This window comes from Petaurus breviceps, unplaced genomic scaffold (genome assembly GCF_028583685.1).
Source record: "Petaurus breviceps papuanus isolate PSGF00001 unplaced genomic scaffold, PetGlider_PUasm1.0 355, whole genome shotgun sequence".
NCBI lineage: Eukaryota > Metazoa > Chordata > Mammalia > Diprotodontia > Petauridae > Petaurus > Petaurus breviceps.
This window is the reverse complement of record NW_027186289.1, coordinates 1,110,650-1,130,094: the sequence shown is the minus strand read 5'-3', so window position 1 is coordinate 1,130,094 and position 19,445 is coordinate 1,110,650. Positions and strand designations below refer to the sequence as shown.

At 41.5% G+C, this 19,445-nt stretch overlaps 2 pseudogenes; both read right to left on the bottom strand.

Moving 5' to 3' along the window:
• Nucleotides 1-4,795: 4,795 nt before the first annotated feature.
• On the bottom strand, nt 4,796-5,654 carry LOC138168173 (large ribosomal subunit protein uL30-like; annotated as a pseudogene).
• A 10,974-nt stretch (nt 5,655-16,628) lies between these two features.
• LOC138168166 (mortality factor 4-like protein 1 pseudogene) lies at nt 16,629-17,684 on the bottom strand (annotated as a pseudogene).
• Between the last annotated feature and the right edge of the window lie 1,761 nt (nt 17,685-19,445).

Sequence of the window (19,445 nt, the reverse complement as noted above, 5' to 3'; positions counted from 1 at the left end):
TCATGGAACTTCTACTCTATGAAACATAACCGGAGGCAACAGAATTGGGTTTTTACTACATATCCAAAGAAGGTAGCTGGTGAAATGAGGGAAAACATCTTTGCATCAGACTTCCTGAATAAGGGTTTGGTATCCAAGATATACAGACAATCAACAGAAGTGCCCCAAACCAAAAGCCTTTCACTCAAAGATGAGTGGTCAAAGCACATTAACAACTGGTTCTCAAATGAAGAATATTAAACTCTTAAATACTAAGGAATGCTCCCAGCAGCTAATAATAACAAATCTCACTTGTAGCTCTTAGGCAACACCGGATACAGTGTATTGAACATGGAGTCAGGAGGAAGACCTGAGTTCAAATATGACCTCAGATATTTGCTAGCTGTGTGACCCTAGAGAAATCACTGCCTCCACTTTCTTACTGTAAAATGAAGACAATAATAGCACCCACCTCACACGGTTCTGAAGATAGAATGAGATAACGTTTGCAAAGCAATTTACCAAAGCAAAGCATGATACAGAGCAACCCTACTTAACTTAAGACACTAGTGACCGCTCTGTGTCAGGGATAATGAGGTCTCAGTTTTGTCAATGGAGCCCCATCTGCACACAGACTGAACCATGAGTTTTCCCCAGTCCGACTGTCACATAGGCCTGAGCAGGTCAGCAGACTGAATAAGATACAGTTGCTCATACGAATAGACCTTCAGAATGATGGGAGAATGTACCTGCTTGCTCATGTCAGGTAATTGGGAGGTGATGAGATGTAGATTTGGAGGCATTCCTTCAAATGTGGAAATGAGATTTCTTTTTGGGATTGCTAGTTGGTCACAAAGGAGTCTATCAGTCACACATATACTCTTGTAAATATCTAAAAAGACTAGGATGAATAATGATTCATTAAGAAATTCAAAGAGAGGTGTGGCTAGGTGGCTCAGTGAATAGAGCACTGGCCCTGGAGTCAGGAGGACCTGAGTTTAAATCCAGCCTCAGACACAACACACATACACACAAAAACTAGCCGTGTGACCTTGGGCAAGTCACTTAATCCCAACTGTCCTCCAAAAAAAAAGACAAATAATAATAATGAGGGAAAAAAGAAATTCAAAGAGAAACTATAGTAAGCACCTTCATCAAAAGCAGCACTGTGGAAAGACAGCAAAGACAACTTTGAAAATAGGTCAAGGAAAGATAAGCTAAGGAAGTGTCTCAGGGGCACAAGGCCAATATAGAAACTCTTTAGAAGAAGGAACCTAAACTAGGTACCTTAGAAGCTTTAATTCCAAGAGGAATGTTAGAGACTAAAGAACAAAAGTATAAGGACCATGAATTAAAGTCTGGAATAGAAAGGGAAGATAAATAATGAAGAGAATGAGGGAAAGAAATCCTTCTTAGAAGAAGGCACAGAAAATGACATTTAAAAAACAAAAGTTAAAGGAGAGGAGAGCAGAAGGTATTTTACTTGACTACTTAATTGGAGGAGGAAAGAGGAGTAGGGAAGAATCAATTAGATTGAAGCAAGCAAGAAAAGGGATCCAACTCTAAGCCTAACCCAACTAAGAAAACCCCCAAACAAGGTAACAAATGGGAGGGGGCTAGCTCTTCCCTGTCCGCAGCGATCACAGCACAGGAGCCACCCTGGTCTCCTCACTATCTGTCATGCCTCATACCCAAGCTGTTGCCAAAGGCCTGTCAATTCTACCTTTGTGATGTCTCAAATATGCCCCTTCTCTTCTCTGACACTGGCACTGCTCTGGTGATGACCCTCATCGCCTCACACCTGGATTACAGCAATAGCCTGCTACACACCTCCCTGCCACAAATAAGCCTCACACCCGTTGGCTCTATCTTCTACTCAGCTGTCAAAGTGACCTTCCTAAAGAATGTCTGTGACCATGTCGCTCCTTAGTTATGTCCTGGGGCTCCCTATCACCTCCAGGATCTAATGCAAAATCGTCTGGTGTTCAAGACCCTTCATAACCTGCCTCACCCCGCCCTTCTAGTCTTCTGACACTTTACCATGCCCATCGACACTGGCCTCTGCCATTTCTTGAACAAGATGCTGCCTGGACATTTTCACTGGCTGTCCCATGAGGGAGAATGCACTCCCTCATCTCCACCTCCTGGCCTCATGTAAGCCCCAACTAAAATCCCACCTTCTAAAGGAAGGTTTTGTCAGCCCTCCTTATTTCTAGTGTCTTCCTCTGTGGACAACTTTGGGTTTATCCTGTATGTAGCCTATTTGTAGAGTTGTTTGCTCACTGTCTCCCTCAGACTATGTCCTCCTGGAGAGCAGACACTGCCTTTTACCTTTTTTTAATCCCCAGCATGACTCATAATAGGTGCTTTAAAGTGTTCACTTACTGACTGACCCATTCAGACCTTCCCAGATCTAACCATAAATGAATGAAAGAATGAGTAAACAAACAAGAAAGAAAGAAGTTTAAGGACCTGAATGGAATTTTAGGAAAGTTAGATTTGAGACCCCTGATATTTTATGGGAATAGAGAGGAATATGTCTAAATATATTGATGCGCAGAGAGATATGAAGATATAAATATAGTATAGCTATGGATATATTTTTCAGCTGTGCATGGCACTGTTACAAAAAATGGACCATATTTTAGGACATAAAACTGCATAAACAGACGAAGAAAGGCAGAAATGTTAAACATCTTTTCCTGACCACCATTCAATAAAGGTCTGTTGAAGAAGTAATTACAGTTTAATGGAGATTAACTTAATCCTTAAGAATGGGTGGATCAAAGAATAAATTATAAAAGCAATAAATAAGTTCAATAAAGATATTAACTGGGGCAGCTAGGTGGTGCAGTGAATACAGCACTGGCCCTGGAGTCAGGAGGACTTGAGTTCAAATCCAGCCTCAGACACCTAACATAAAAATTAGCCGTGTGACCTTGGGCAAGTTGCTTAACCCCAACTACACTCCAAAAGGCAAAAAAAAAAAAGTAATAAAGGTATTAACAAGGAGCCAACATACCAAAATGTTTGGGATGCAGCCAAAATACTCTTGAAGGGGAACTGCTTATCAACATTCATCAGCAAAAAGGGGAGGAAGGAGATGAATGAATTGGCCATGAAAAAAAAAAAAACCTAGAAAACTAACTTTAAAAAAATCAAACAACAAAATAGAAATCTTGAAAATCAAAGAGATTAACAAAATGGAAAGAAAAAAATATTCAATAAACAAAATTAGGAGATTTTAAAATTTGGGCTAGTTTGATGTCTTTTTAAGTCAAGAAGGAAACCAAATTATTAGAACTAAAATGAAAAAAGTGAATTCACAAAAAAATGGAGAAATAAAGGAAATTATTAGAAACCATTTTGAACAATTACACACATGAATAAAGGTCATCACTAGTCAATTCTCCCAAGTGTGAAGTGAGTAGTTCCCGGACATCGTCATAGCTCCTTGGTTCATTAAAAGTAAGCTTTCTTCCAAAGTTGTTATTTCTTCCATAACAGAGAGAAAACTGTAAAAATTGTAATTTGCACAGTGTGGCAATATGAGTTTCCACACCCCTGCGTTTTGCATGTAGATATTTGTTGCCAAGTATGGTGAATATTTTTTATTGTATCTTTAACATCATAAATTCTTCCAGAAATCAGTTCATGAAATTGCATCATCACCTGTAATTTTAGCAACTATCTGTTCAAAAGGTTTTTTTTCCCCTTAAGTAGTGAGACTTAAATGTTGCAAAAGTACCTCAGTCCATGGGCTGTGATAATGATTTTGTGTTTGGTAGGGAAAAGATTTTTACATTCTTATAATGAGCCAAGTGTAGTTGGATAACCTGCGAACTCTCTAAAATCAGTAATGTTTTAAATGAGATCTTGTTGACTTTGCAACATTTTCCAACAGCTGGGTTAGTCTTTGAAAACAGCTTCAGTCACCCCTCCTTCCTTACTTGACTGCTAAAGAATTAGAAACAATTGATGGTTGTAGCCTCTCAGAGCACAAGGATTTTGACACTGAAAAACAAGCATTCGTTTTAGTTTAAATCCCACTTCTGCATTGCTTCCCAATAAAAGTATTTGTTGGGGCAGTTAAGTACACTGCCCCTGAAGTCAGGCGGACTTGGGTTCAACTCCAGCCTCAGACACTAGCTGTGTGACCCTGGGCAAATCACTTAACCCCCTTTGCTTCCAAAAGCAACAATAACCAAAAAGTGTCTATTGTTGTTTAGTTATTTTGCAGTCACATCCAACTCTTAATGACCTCATATAGGATTTTCTTGGCAAAGATAATGGAATGGTTTTCCACTTCCTTCTCCAGCTCTTTTGACAGATGACAAAACTACAGTGATCTGGGTCTGAGTGTTTGAGGCCAGATTTGAACTCAGGAAGAGGAGTCTTCCTGACTCCAGGCCCAGCATTCTATCACTGCTCCACCCAGCTGCCAATAATAAAATGGTAGGCGATCCTTAGCCCTTTACATCCAGGTTGTTTTTCTTTATTAGAAACATAAGTTGTGGAAGGCATCCTTTTCCAGAATAAATCTGTTTCATCCAAATTAAAATATATTGATCAGGATATCCACCTCATTTCAGTGTTTTCTTCAAAACATCAGGATATCTAGCAGCTGTGTCCTCATCAGCACTGCCTGCCTCTCTGACAATTTTAACATTATGCAATTATGAACTCAATTTTTAAAGCAACTGAACCTAGCAGTGCTTGCTGTGAGAGTTTTTCAGTATTTCATTTACATTTTCTTTCACTACTTTAGATAAATTTGAGATGTTTGTCTTTATGACTGCTTAGCTAAAGGAATGCATTTTTCATTTTTTTTTTCTGTCACAGGCATTTTTATTAACAGACCATTAGAAAAATAATCATAGTGTAGAGACCTTAGTTCATTCTTCTAATAAGCCTGTTGACCTGGTCTTCCTTGTTATCAGCATCTCCACCTTCCACAAAATGTGAGGTCTTTTTCTTCATTCCCCCTCGTGAAGATAATTTGAAGGGCCACAGGAAGTTGTTGGCAGCTTTGAAGTGCTTGCCAACAGTATAGATCTCATGGATCAAGTCCTCCATGCAGATAAGTCCATATTTACCAAGAGATTTTGCAATAAGGTTATTATCTGTCAGGGCAATTCTCTGTTTCTTGATCTTGCCATAACCACATTTGTAAATCAAGTCATTCACAGACCTCTAGTTTGGATAACCCCATGTGATGTATGGTTCCACAATCCTCAGCATGTTAATCGAGGACTTGTTAAGCTTAACAAAAGTGCCATTGAAGATTTGGCGAAGGCAAAGAAGCTGCCATACTTTCTGGACCTTTGGGCTAACACCATTGATAGCCCTGATTCTGATCACAAAAGCTAACTTGGGTTCAGCAGGTATGTAGTAGCTGCCAGCTTTGCATGCCATTCTAGCCAGCTGGATTTCACTTCTGTACATCTGTCTGTACTCCTTATGGCAGGCTTTAGCTTTTTCATAGATAACTTTTCTCTGTATTTTATGGAGCTTTTTTTATAGTCATCTTCTTCTTCAAGCGATTGGCCTTCAGGATTGCAAAAGCCTTTCCTTTTTTTCAGAAGGGATTCTAGAACGGATGGTAGCTTCTTTTCTTCTACACCTGCCATGATTCCAGCCAGAAAAAGAGCTGCATTTTTCATTTCAATCTTCAACCCACACAGCTAAAAGGCATTCCATTTCTGTCACTGTAACATTTGTGTTCCTTGTAGTTGTGTACAAACACAAAATGTTGGTGTTACCTTGCCTTTTCTTTTGTTTTGTCTGTGTTTTACAATATTCTGAGCCATGGATTGAAGTGTTCTGATATCTTATCCTTATTCAGAATCATATGACCATGTTCATGCCATTCAGTTATATCAAGTTTTTGTTCAAATGTCATAATAAGCCTCTTCTTTGCACTGACTGTTTCTATCTGAAGCATTTTTCACTTTGTCCATTTTGTTAAGGGCACTTAAAAAAATTAATACAACTGTTGGTAGCCCATCATATTTACATTCAGTGATAGGCAAATGCAGGCTGATAACACTGCAGTGTGTTAAAAACCCTTGACTAACTTGCACAAATCACATTAATTGAATTTTGAGTCACATTACATAAGATCTGGTATTTTGTAATTTGCACAAAATCAGATTTCACATTATTCAAACACACATTAATCATGACCTAGCTGTATATTATTACAAAGCAGTAATCACAAAAATGACTTGGTACTGGTTAAAAAATAGAGGTAAATCAGTGGAAGAGATTAGGTACAAAGCATACAGAAGCAAATAAGCAGAGTAATTTACTATTTGATGTACTCAAAAATGCCAGGTACTGGGGCTAGAACTCACTACTTCACAAAACTGAGGAAAACTGGATGGCAATCTGACAGAAACTTGGTATAGACCAACATCTCACAGCACACACCAAGAAAGCTCCATATATGTATGTGACCCAGACATAAAGGATGATATCATAAGCAAAGTAAGGAAGAAAATATCTTTCAAATCTCTGATTATGGGAAGGACAAAAAAGGGACACAGAGGATCGAGAAGGCAAAATAAGCACTTTTGATTAAATAAAATTAAAAATCTTTTTCACAAACAAAACCAATGCAGCTAAAGTTAAAATGGAAGCAGGTAACTGGGGTGGAGGAGAATCTCTGCAGCAAGCTTACCTGATAAAAATTCTCATTTCCAAGATATATAAAGAACTGATTCAGATTTATAAGAATAAGAGCCTTTCGCAATTGATAAATGCTGTAAGGATATAAACAAGCAGTTTTCAGTGGAAGAAATACAAACAAGCAATAGCCATATAAAAAATACTCCAAATTACTAATTAGAAAATGAAGTTCTTCCTCATATTCATCCAATTAGCAAAATTGGTTTAAAAAAAAGGAAAATAAGACGATTGAGAAAATTGTGAGAAAAGAGGTACAGCTGGTAGTGCAGTAGATAGGGCCTTGAATCAGGAAGACCTGAATTCCAATCTGGCTTCAGACATTTACTACCTGTGTGACCCTGGACAAGTCACATAACCTCTGTCTCAGTTTCCTCAACTATAAAATGAAGACAATAGCAATGCCTACTTCACAGTGTTGTTGTGAGGATCAAATGAGATACTAATTATAAAAAATGCTTAGTGCAGTAGCTGATACAGCCCACTATGTAAATGTTTATTCCCTTCCCCCAGTTCATTGTGGTAGAGCTATGAATTGGTCCAGTCATTCTGAAAAGCAATTTGGTACAATAATCAAAAAGTTACTAAACTATACATACTCTTTGACCCTGAGATATTCCTTCTAGGTTTATGCCCCTAATGAGATAAAGGAATGAGGGAAAGGACCCATAAAAACAAAAAAAATTATGGCAGCAATCTTCTGGTGGCAAAGAACTGGAAACTGAGGACATGTCCGTCAACTGGAGAATGGCTGAACAAGTTCTGGTATATGAAAGCAACAGAATATATTGTGCTGTAAGAAATGGTGAAATGGATAGTTTCAGAGAAACATTAGAAGACTTGCATGAACAGAAGCCAAATGAAATGAAAAGAACCAGGTGAACAATTTATACAATAATAACATTATAAAGACAAACAACTTGAAAGCTTAAAAACTCTGACCAGTGCAAAGTCAAGCAAAAGCAATTCCTATTTTGGCTGTATTGAAAGAAAACATGTCTCAATCCGTGGCCTAAATCCCTTGCCTCTTTGTCAGGAGGTGGCAAGCACATTTCATAAGAGTATAGATTTAAATGCATATTTTTTTGAATGTGGGCAAAGCAGGAATTCATTTTCCCTGACTTTGAAAAGGTTTTGGTTTTCTTTTTCCCCAAAAGGGATTAATGAGAGGGAGAGAAAATAGAATTTTTAAATTGAACAAAAAAAAAGACATTTTTTAAAAAATGGAGTTGTGCATGATGAAATTTTAGTTGATAGAACAAAATAATTGAAAAAGAAATTGTTTCTATTAACAATGTCATAACACTTCCCTGTGGCTCATGAATACTTTGATGGAAGATAGGAACAAACATTTTTATGCTTTTATTTTCTCAGTTAAATACTTAATTAAAAGCCTCCTTTCCTCCCCCCCCCCCTTAACTTCCTTTGTAAGTCTCTTTATATTTAATTTTCTGCCTTTTTAAAAAAGGATTTTTCTCTTTCTCTTCATTAATTCTCTTCCTTTGCTTTCTCTCCTAAACTTATTCTTATATCCAGTCCTTCTTCTTACTTATTTCTGCTTTAGTTTCTGTGTTCCCTTTGGCATTAAGACTTCTATCATACCTATTTTCAGCTTCCTCTGCTTAATAATGTTATTGCTTCTCTCTCTTCACTCTTAGCAGTAGCCATTCCTGCAGAAGAATGGTAGCAATTTTCCTGTCTCACACAATTATCTGGTCCACTGGGACCCTCTTGCCCTCCTCATGTTGTCTTCCCATTTGCCATGAAATCTCTTTGGGTCAATGCCTTCCACCCTCAGGATTCTGGTTGCTCTCAGGAGCACCAAAGACCCTTTTTATAGCAATTCTTTGGGTCCAACTTTGATCACCATTGTTCCATAGTAATCATTCTTGATTTTTGTGTTCTTGTCCTTTCCTCATACATTGTTGTAGTCATTGCTTATGTTATTTTTCTGGTTCTGTTTACTTCCCTTTGCATCAGATTCCCCTTACTCTGCATTCATCATATTCATCATTTCTTGGAGCATAGGAATATTCTATTCTATCTACATGCCACAACTTATTTAGACATTCCCAATTTTGGAAGGTCATTTGGAACTATGTCCCAGAAAGCAATAAACTGTATGGTAACATCACTCATTACAGGCCTAAATTCTCAAGAGATTAAAAAAAAGGGAAGAAAATGATCCATGTGTACAGAAAGATAAAATAGCTGCTTTTTTTGCTATAGCAATTAACTGAAAACCAGGAGCATGTCTGTCAGTTGGGGAATGGCAGAATACATTATTGGATATAAATGGAACGGAATATTATTGTGCTGTGAGAATTGGTGAAAGGGGGGTTTCAGAGGGGAAGTGAGTAAAACCAGGGGTGTGCTTCATACAGTAACAACATCATTGTAAAGAAAAACAATTTTGAAATATTTAAGAACTTTAATCAATGAAATGACCAGCTATGATTCCAAAAAACCAATGTCCCTACCTCCTGACAGAAAGGTTATGGATAGGGCAGGTAGGTGGCACAGCAGATGAAGCAACTGGTCCTGGAGTCAGGAGGACCTGAGTTCAAATCCAGTCTCAGACATTTACTAGGTGTGACTTTGGGTAAGTCACAACCCCAACTGCCTCCAAAAATAAAAACAAAATGAAAGTTTGTAGACTAGCATTAGCTAGATGAAGTGCTGGACCTAGAGTCAGGAAAATTTGAATTCAAATCCAACCTCAGAAACTTACTGTGTTGACCCTGAACACGTCATCTCCCCTCTCCCTACCTCCTCTGTAAAATAAAATAGAGATGAGAATAATGGCCCCTACCTCCCAGGATCATTGTGAGGAGTTAATGCTATGATTTTGTAAAGCATTTTGCAAGCATTAAAGCGCCATATATTGTTGCTCTTCTATCCTGCACTGTCTCTGGAGGTCTGTCCTCGCTCATGTCCGTTGCTTCCGTGACACTATCTATCCATCTCATCTCCTGTGTCCCTTCTGCTTTTGCCTTCACTCTTTCCTAACATCAGAGGATTTCTTCTCATTATGTGGCCACAGTATCTAAGCTTCAGCTTCGGTATCTGACCTTCCAGTGAATAGTCTGACTATTTAAGTATTAACTTGTCTGACCTCCTTGTCCAAGGGACTCTCATAGCCACACATTGCTACTGGAAAAACCACAGCTTTGACTCTGCAGACCTCTGTCAGTTAGGTGATGTCTCTGCTTTTTGTATGCTGTCTAGATTTGCTATAGTGTTCCCTCCAAGCAGCAAGCATCTTCTAATGATTCCAGTCACCATCTACAGTGATCTTTGAGCCTAAGAATATAAAATCTGACACTGCTTCCATTTCTTCTCCCTCTATATGCCAGGAAGTGATGGGATCCATTGCCAAAATCTTAGTTTCTTTGATGTTAAGCTTTTACCATCTCCTCTACCACCCTCCTCAAGAGGCTTCTTAATTCTTCTTCACTTTCTGCCATTGCCATGGTATCATCTGCATACCTGACACTGTCAATATTTTTCCTGGCAACTTTAATTCCAGCTTTTGATTCACCCAGCCTGGCATTTCACAGGATGTTCTCTGCATATAAGTGAAATAAATGAGGTGACAATATGCAAAGTTGTTCTACTCCTTTTCCATTCTTTTTTTTAATTCTTTTTTTTTTGGAGGGTAATTGGGATTAAGGGACTTGCCCAAGGTCACAGGGCTAGTTTTTGTGTTAAGTGTCTGAGGCCAGATTTGAACTCAGGTCCTCCTGACTCCAGGGCTGGTGCTCTATTCACTGCACCACCTGGCCACCCCTCCTTTTCCATTCTTAAACCAATTTGCAAAATCTTAAACCAATAAGTTGTTCCATGTTTGGTTCTAACTGTTGCTCCTTGGCCCCCATACAGGTATCTCAGGAGACAAGTACGATGATCTGGTCTTCCCATCTCTTTGAGGACTTGCCACATTTTTGTTGTGATCCTTACATTCAAAGGCTTTCATGTAGTCAATGAAGCAGAAGTAGATGTTTTTCTGGAATGACCTTGCTTTCTCCAGAATCCAGTAAATATTTGCAATTTGGTCTCTAGTTCCTCTGCCTCTTTGTAAACCAGCCTGCTCTTCTGGTAATTCTTGGTTCACATATTGCTGAAGCCTAGCTTGCAGAATCTTACACATAACCTTTCTGGCATGTGAAATGAGCACAGTTGTTCACAATCAGAACATTCCTTGGCATTGCCCTTCTTCAGGATTGGGACATGAACCGATCTTTTCTAATCCATGGCCAAGGTTGAGTTTTCTAAATTTGTTGGAATATTGAGTGCAGCATTTTAACAACATCATCTTTTAGGTTTTAGATAGCTCAGCAGGAATTCCATCCCCTCCACTGGCCGGATTGTCAGCATTGCTTCCTCAGGCCCCCTTGACTTCATTCTCCAGGATCTCTGGCTCTGGATCAGTAAGTAACCACACCATTGTGATGTTAAGATCTTTCTACTATAGTTCTTCTGTGTATTCTTGTCACCTCTTCTTAATTGTTTCTGCTACTGTTTCAGTCCCTACCAGTTTTGTCTTTTGTCATGCCCATTTTTCATGAAACATTCCCTTGATATCTCTCATTTTCTTGAAGAGATCTCTTGGTTTCCTACTATATTGGACACCGAGATATAATGGGACAGCTAGGCCAATTATAATTTGATAGGAGTGTTTATTAACTGGCCAGGACTGCCTCTCAGACCAAAAGACAGCATCAAGCTTTCTGTTAGACATAATTTTATAGACAATGTAATTGCTGGCAAAAGAATATGTTTCTAAGGGGTACAATGTCTTTAGCATTGTGTCTATTGAGGCAAAACATTCTCACTATTATTCCCATTGAAGCAAAGCATTCTCAGTATTATTCTTATTGAAACAAAGCCTTAGTATTATTTCTACTGAAGCGAACAGACTTGAATCTGTGGGAATCTGTGGCATGTTTCTAGCAACACAGGTGAAACATTTCTTTACTATTGGGGCCTATTAGGTGGTTTCCAAGGAACCCAGTAGGGGTCCCCGCTAGCAGTTTTAAGGGGACTCTAGTGCATAATTTCTGGTGGGCACTTCACTCCCCCCTTTTTACTGGTTCATAGTTGTCTCTCGGACTCATCTGAGTCCAGGGGAACATAGGGAACATAGGCAGTTTGGAGGGCAAACAGCTTAACAACTTGAATCCTTTGTCTAAAGGTAGTTAGGCAGTTAATAAGGCAGGGGGTCAATAGCAACCCCAATGACGACAAAACAAATAGTCCTACAAGGGAAGTTACAAGTGATGTGAGCCAGGGGGACCAGTTAAAAAAATAGATTGGTACCAAGACACAGATTGTTGATGATGAGCCTCTCTGTCAGCCAAACGTTGACGTACAATAGCCAGAGCTTCCTGAAGCACCCTGGAGTGGTTGACATAAAAACAGCAGGTTTCTCCAAGGGCCATACAAAGGCCACTTTGCTTGAGAAACAGGAGGTCTAAACCTCAGAGGTTTTGGAGAACCACTTCGGCTAGGGAATCTAGGTCAGTCTCCAAGTAGGAGATTTGGCTCTCCAAGTCTTGGATATTTGTGTAGACTTGGGAGGTCAGGGCTTCAGAATGACTATTTTCTTGTACTAGGGCCATGGTTCCCACTGCTGCTGAACCTGCTATGCCTAGACCAACTAAGATAGGGACTAAAATGGGGACTGTTCTTTTATAGCAGGCTTGTAGCCCAAAATGTTCAGGAGCCCCTTCTCCTGAATAAATGTATATCTGTGGAAGGACATGAACTAAAATACAGAATTCGGGGGAGTTACCAGCAAGGAGGCGTTCCTGTACACAAGCAGTTAAGCCTAAGGTACAGGCAAACCAAGCATTTTTAGGGGCTAAGAAAACATTTGATGAAAATTCCTGTTTGGGAAAAAACTCAACCATGGAAGCACAAAGGTTTTTATAAGGTGACTGCTGGAGGGCGTAGCCCCTTGATTTAATACACCAGGCTCGTCCTGCACATCTCCTAATATAAGCTTGGGGGAGCCAAGGTTACAGCCGGCAGGGAGATTGGTGCCGGTGAGTGTGGGCTTCCAACACTGAATTTCATGATCAATCAAACCCTTTGACGAATTTAAACCTAGCCCAACAAAATAAGGAGGGGCAGGGTTCAAGCGAAACCAGCAGTCAGAAGTTAGGCTGGGATCCGAGGAATTTAGGAAAGAGGAAACAGTATCAAGAACAGGAAAAGTATAAGAGTGGGCATGTAGCCTGGGGTTTGCCAAAGTAATCCCTGAACCTGCAGGGGTTATGGTAGAGTGTGGGTTAAGGAGCCCATTAGGAGTTTGATCAACTTCTGGAGGTGGGTTAAGAACTGGATTGCGAACAATGGGAATGAGATCCCTTGGCACTGGAGTGCGTTGAATAGTAAATAAGGCTCTGCTCCCCAGGAACAAAGATTGCTGAGAACTTGCCTCAGGTCAAGATGAAGAAAAGACCTCCGTTTGGGTATTAAGCGCTGTGCTTAAGCTTGTAACTCTGGGGTAGATTCAATTGTGATCCAAGGGTGGGGAACTTTTGAGGTTTTGTGCTCTGTGATTGAACAAATGAATGTACTTTACTTATGTTTGGAAACTAAGCTCCATTTGAGAAGAGGGGCTTTGTGATGGACTAAATGAAGGTACAGCCTAGGGGTGGAGTAGTATTTAGAAGAGGGACTTTGTGACTGATTAAATGAATGTAATGTCCTGGGGTGGGGTAGTACTTGATTAAATCACACTTGGGGTAGTACTTGGAGATTATTGTATCACACTTAGTAAATGCTGTATTTTGAATGATGTCATATTTTGATCTTCTCTGTTCTTAATTTTTCACTGAATAAAATGGGGAGCCCCTATGCTGGTATTTTGAACCTTGGGAAGTTGCCTTGCTTGGCATTACAGCAAGTTAGATTCATTTAAAACTTCCTATCTCAGGCTGAATGACCTTGCCTGGAAATAATTTCTAGAGGATTTAACAGTTCTACAACATAAGGAAAAATTTATTATGTAAGCAGGAGAGACTGCTCTGAATGGGCAGAACTAGTCAAACAAATTTTCATACAATAATCAATAAACAATTTTAGGTTTTAACATTAAAACATTAGCCCAAAGTAGCTTAGTTAACAGTTTTACAAGTTTTTCTGAATAGCAGATATACATATTTAAAGTAACACTACTGGTCTTACACAATTTTCTCCTCACTCAGGTTTTACAATATACAGTATAGAAATACAACAATAATATAAACTACAAGATGACATTACATTAATTGCCTTTTCAAATTACATATAAGAATGATTGATCTTACCAAGTGAAGAGGCTAGTTGACTTCTGACCTCATTTTCTCCTCTGTTTTTCTCATCTCCCCATTTTATAGATGAACTAAGATTCAGGGTTAAATGATTTATTCTAGGTCACACAACCAGTCAGTGCGGGGTTCAGAACACACTGTTTCTCACTGACAAGTTGTTTTTTTTTTTTTTTTGAGCTTCCAAGCATATCGCTTTATTAAGCAATGCACATCAATTACATAACAAATCTTTTCCAGGCCTTCCTCAATTTTGCTCCCCAGATACAGGGGGAGACATGCTTTGATGCATTAAAAGCCATCAAATAAGACCAATTAATTAAAAGAAAAATTAACCAGGCTGGGGTAGCTAGGTGGCACAGTGAATAGAGCACCAGCCCTGGAGTCAGGACGACCTGAATTCAAATCTGGCCTCAGACACTTAACACAAAAACTGGCCAAGTGACCTTGGGCAAGTCACTTAACCCCAATTGTCCCTCCAAGAACAACAACAATAACAACAAAAAATTTAACCAGGCTACAAAATTAGGCAATCTGATTTCTAATTGGAGGAAAGATTTGGAGCTTTCCAAGTTGGGAAAGGGAAAGTGAACAAATGCAATAGCCTAAAATCAGAAGATGTGGTGTTCCATTCCCTTCAAGTGTCTGTATTCAATCAAAGAAACATGGAAACAATAACTGATTAATCAGTAAAGGGCCAGTTAAGGACAGATTAATCTAATCCTCTCAATTCCCTCAGTTGCTTGAGATGTATAATTGTCAGTAAAGTCCTTGGATCTTTGGATCAGACAGGGTTTCTGGTCAGTATAATCTAGGTCCTTAGCAACCTTCTTTAATTCCTTGGCACTGGGACAAGCAAAGTGATTATTTGCAGCAAGGGAGAGATCTCTTAGATGGTACTGAAGTTGGGGCTTCATGGTGCAGAGTGAACTCTATATTCCAGGGGGAAACCCTCCATTTTTCCAAACTCATCACACTCAAAGCACATTATCAGCTTATACTCTATCAAATAAACCTCTATGAATGCTTAGCTGTAGCAGACCTTGGTTATGGGGTGGTCAATTTGCTTGGAGCATTGAGGAGAGGGTTTGGGGAACTTGAAGTAGAAACTTCAGGCTCTGCTTACTTAGAGAGGTGGACTTCAGGGTACCTGGGGATCTAAAACTTGCTGATGGGAGTTAGATTAAGTACCCTTTTACTAAACTATTTAGGCTGTGGAAAGAATATAATTTTTAGGATGAATAGCTCAGATGTAACACATACTTTAGTAGCTCAGATGTATCCCAGGCTTAGTATATGGGATAATGATTTAACTTGTATTTGTACTTTTGTTTCACAAGCTTCTTTTCCCTTGTCTAACTGTTCCCATGTCATTCAGAAAACAAATATTCTATTCCAGGTATTTAACCTTTCAGGTAGGCAGATGACAAGCCTGTGTAGCTCCGATGTAGCTACTGTGCCTTCCCCCCTTTTTCTTTTTGGAGGTAGTTAACTCAAATTAACTTCACTGCAGCCCTAGCTCAGTGATAGCCAGGACAACAGGGAGAAGAAAAAAATCTTAATGGTTCAAGCCTCCTACTGTCTCCTCAGCTCCATCAGAGCTGGATGACAGGGGAGGGCTCCGTAGCCCTAGCTAAGAAGAACTGGGACCACAGGGAAGAGAATCTTAGTGGATTTCTTTTTGACCTTTTGCTAAAATAAACATTTCTTAGGTGTTCATTCCTTTAAAGTTTCAGATCTACTCCAAGACTTTTAAGAGAAAGTGCTTCTCATACAACATATATAATACAACGGTTACAATCTCAATAGGGCTTATTTTCAGGGGAGGGCTTATTTTAGAGGAATCTTACACAGTAAGGGGAGGGCTTATTTTCGGGATAGGTCTTATTATCGGGAAAACAAGGGTATTGTTTTTTTTTTTCAGTTAAATTTCAAAATGATTTATTAAGGCTTTTTTTTTTATTAAAATACAAAGAGTACCCTTGGTTTGTAGATGAGTGGTTTATTTTTTTCATGAAAGCAGTAAATCAGGATATTTTACATTAAAAAAAACACATAAAAATGTCCTTCACAGAGATTTGGATTCTGGAACTTAAGATTACAAATTGAACTAGGAATCTATAGCCAGAAGAATCTTGGGCCCAGCAATAAGCTTTCCTTGAAGTGAACCAAAAGCATACTACTATATTTGTAAAGAAATAATATAATAGCAGGGGGAAAAAGCTGTTTTTACGTTAACCACATCCCCCTTATCAATAACAGTGACTTCCTAGTGACTACATTGGGTATGCCAAATATACAATTAAGCATCAAGGCTGAAAACAAACAGGCCAGCTCTAAGAAGAACGATAAGTAAATCACTACACATCTATATGTACCCTTGGTACCTAGTTACTGGCTATGGTGTTTACAACAAAAAAAAGGAACTCAGAATGTCAGAAACAGAAGGGGCCTGGGTATCCTCTTCTATTTAATTTCAGAAAACAAAGACTGGCAAAGTAGCTACTGCAAGCCCCCACCCCACAGCTGCCGCTCCATTGCTCCAAAGCCCCCCAAACCCAACCCCGCCGCTGCCGGGTCGGAGTCCTCTGACTTTAAGCACCACACAAAGCCCAGGACGGAAAGGCAGCGTCCCCCTGGCCGGGCTCAGGCCGCCTTCTGCTGGCTCGCCTCCTTGTACTCGGCTGCGTTGAAAAAGGTTGCGGGGTCGCGGGCCAGGAAGCACAGGAAGTCGCGCAGGTTGTCGAAGTGCAGCGCCAGGCACTTGGTGCAGTCGTCGAAGGGCGTGTGGGCCAGCAGGTCCCTGATGCGTACGAACAGGCGCAGCAGGTGCGGGCCACCGTAGAGCTGCGACATGGGCGCTTCGGGGTGCGCGGCCAGCACCCGGCCGTGCTGCGGCCGCTCGGCCTCGTACAGCAGCTGCGTGCCCAGCAGCCCGTTGAAGTAGGAGCGGATGACGCCCACCAGCTCGTCTGCCGCGCACCGGGCACTGTCGCGGCGGCCCCGCACCCACTGGAAGGCCACGTACTCAGCCAGGATGGCGTCCACGCTCTTGGCGGCGGGCAGCGCGAAGAGCCGGCCCTGCTTGGTCACCAGCTCCCAGTCCTGCACCAGCAGCCGCTTCAGCTCGGCGGGGATCTGCAGGAGCAGCTCGGCGTGGGTCGGGGCCGCCGCTCCGCTCTGGGAGGCAGGGTCCCCACGGGCGCGCCGCCCTGGGGGCTGCAGGGCCTCCAGGGGCGCGTTAGTGCCGGGGCCGTCGCCCCCGCCCGTCTTCTGCTGGCTCTTGCGGCTCTTGAGGCCCGAGGCCCGGCCGGTGGAGGCGGTGGCCCTGGCCGAGGTGGAGGGCGCGACGCGGCTCTTCTCCATGTGCTGCTGCTGCTGCAGCGAGGACGCGCCAGCGCCCCAGCGTCCCGGGCCGCTGCGGCCGCCGCTCCGCGCCCGGCCCTCGGCCTGGTGCTCCTGGTTGGCGCGCTGCAGCTCGCGCTGCTTCTGCAGGTTGGCCTCCGAGTACTTGAGGACGCGGCTCTCAGGCACCCACTCGTCCCAGTTCTTGTTCCAGCCGCTGTAGTGGATCAGGTAGCGTACCTGCTTGGCCTCCGTGTCCACCTTGAGGCACTTGGCCTCGTACAGCAGCGGCCTGTAGAAGCACAGAACGCGCTCGCCCTCCTGAAACTCGGGCTTCGGGGCGTGCTTCGGAGCCATGGCGGGGCTGGGAGCGGGGTGGCTGCCAAGAGGGGCCTGGAGACGCGGGGCCGGGACCTGCAGGGGACCACGATCACGCTGCTGCTGCCGCCGCCTCCTCCGCTGCCTGAGGCTGGAATGGCAGCGCAGGCTTAGAACGGTCTGCCCCCAAGGGCGGAGGCCGCCCCTCCGCTATTGTTCTGTTCTCTCTCTTTGCACTGTTCATTTAAGGAGGCCTACTTATCTCTCCCTGCTGTTCCCTGGAATTCTGCATTCAGTTGGGCGCGTCTTTCCTTTTCTCCTTCCCCTTTTGCTTTCCCTCTGTCGGTTGTAAAGCCTCATCAGACAGCCATTTTGTTGTCTGGCTCTTTTACTTTGGAACGCTTTATGTTCCTGCTTCTCGTACGATGTCGTGAGCCTTTGTACATAGCTCTTGGGGCACTCTATCTACTGGATGTAATCTCTTAAATCTATTTCTGTTAATAATTGCTCTATTAATTAATAACATTAATCATAATTAATATTCTATTAGTAAACAATTACATCCAAGTCTATTACATGTATTCTCCACCTTTGGCTGCAAAGTATGTAATCAATCTGAAAAAGAATGTTTTCTATGACTAGCCAGTTATCTTGACAAAACTATTAGTCTCTGCCCTTTTCATTTTGTACTCTAAGGCCCAGCTTGGCCTGTTATTCCAATTATCTTGTGATTTCCCTACTTTAGAACTCCAATCCCCTAAGATGAAGGCGACATTGGAGGGTGGTGGGTGTTATTTCTAGAAGATGTAAGTCTTCATATAATCAATCAACATTGGTCCCTTCAGCATCAGCAGTTGGAACATAGACTTGTATTACTATGATGTTGAATAGTTTGCTTTGGGTTGAAACAGATATCATTCTGTCATTTTTGAGATTTTACCCCAGGACTGCTTTTCTCACCCTTGTGCTGACTATGAGGGCTTCTCCATTTCTTCTAAGGCATTCTTGCCCACAGTAGTAGATGATGAGCTGAAAAAAAAAATGCACCCATTTCCATCCATTTAAGTTCACCATGTTCACCAACACTCCAGCTGTTGACCTCTCCATCTCCTGTCTGATCACATCCAGCTTTCCTTGGTTCCTAGATCTTACATTCTAGGTTCCTGTGCAATATTGATCTTTGCAGCCTCAGGCTTTGCTTTCATCACCTGACACATCCAAGGTTGAACTTCTCTTCAGCTTCATCCCAGCTGCTTTGTCAGTCCTGGAGATGCTTATACTGGAGCTGCTCAACAGCCATGTGCTCAACACCTTCCAACTTGAGGGCTCACCTCTTTTATCATTTTATTACTGTCAATGGAGTTTTCTTGGCAAAGGTATGGGACTGGCTTGCCCTCTCCTTCTTCTCTGACTTTTGTCAGAACTCTCCACTATGACCTGTCCATACTGGGTAATCCTCCACGGCCTAGCTCAGACTGTCATTGTGCTATGCAAATGCCTCCACCACAACAAGCTAGAGAATAAGAAACACATTTCTAAAGGTGACTGATGTAGAAATTTGCTTTGCTTGACTATGCATATTTAAAATTTTTATTTTTGCTTTTTGGAGTGGGGAGGATGGGGCAATTGGGGTTAAGTGACTTGCCCAAGGTCATACCACTAGTAAGTGTTAAGTGTCTGAGGCTGGATTTGAACTCAGGTCCTCCTGAATCCAGGGCTGGTACTCTATTCACTGCACTGCCCAGCTGCCCCATTTCAATTTTTTTTTTAATGGAGGGTGGTGGAAAGGAGACAGAAGCT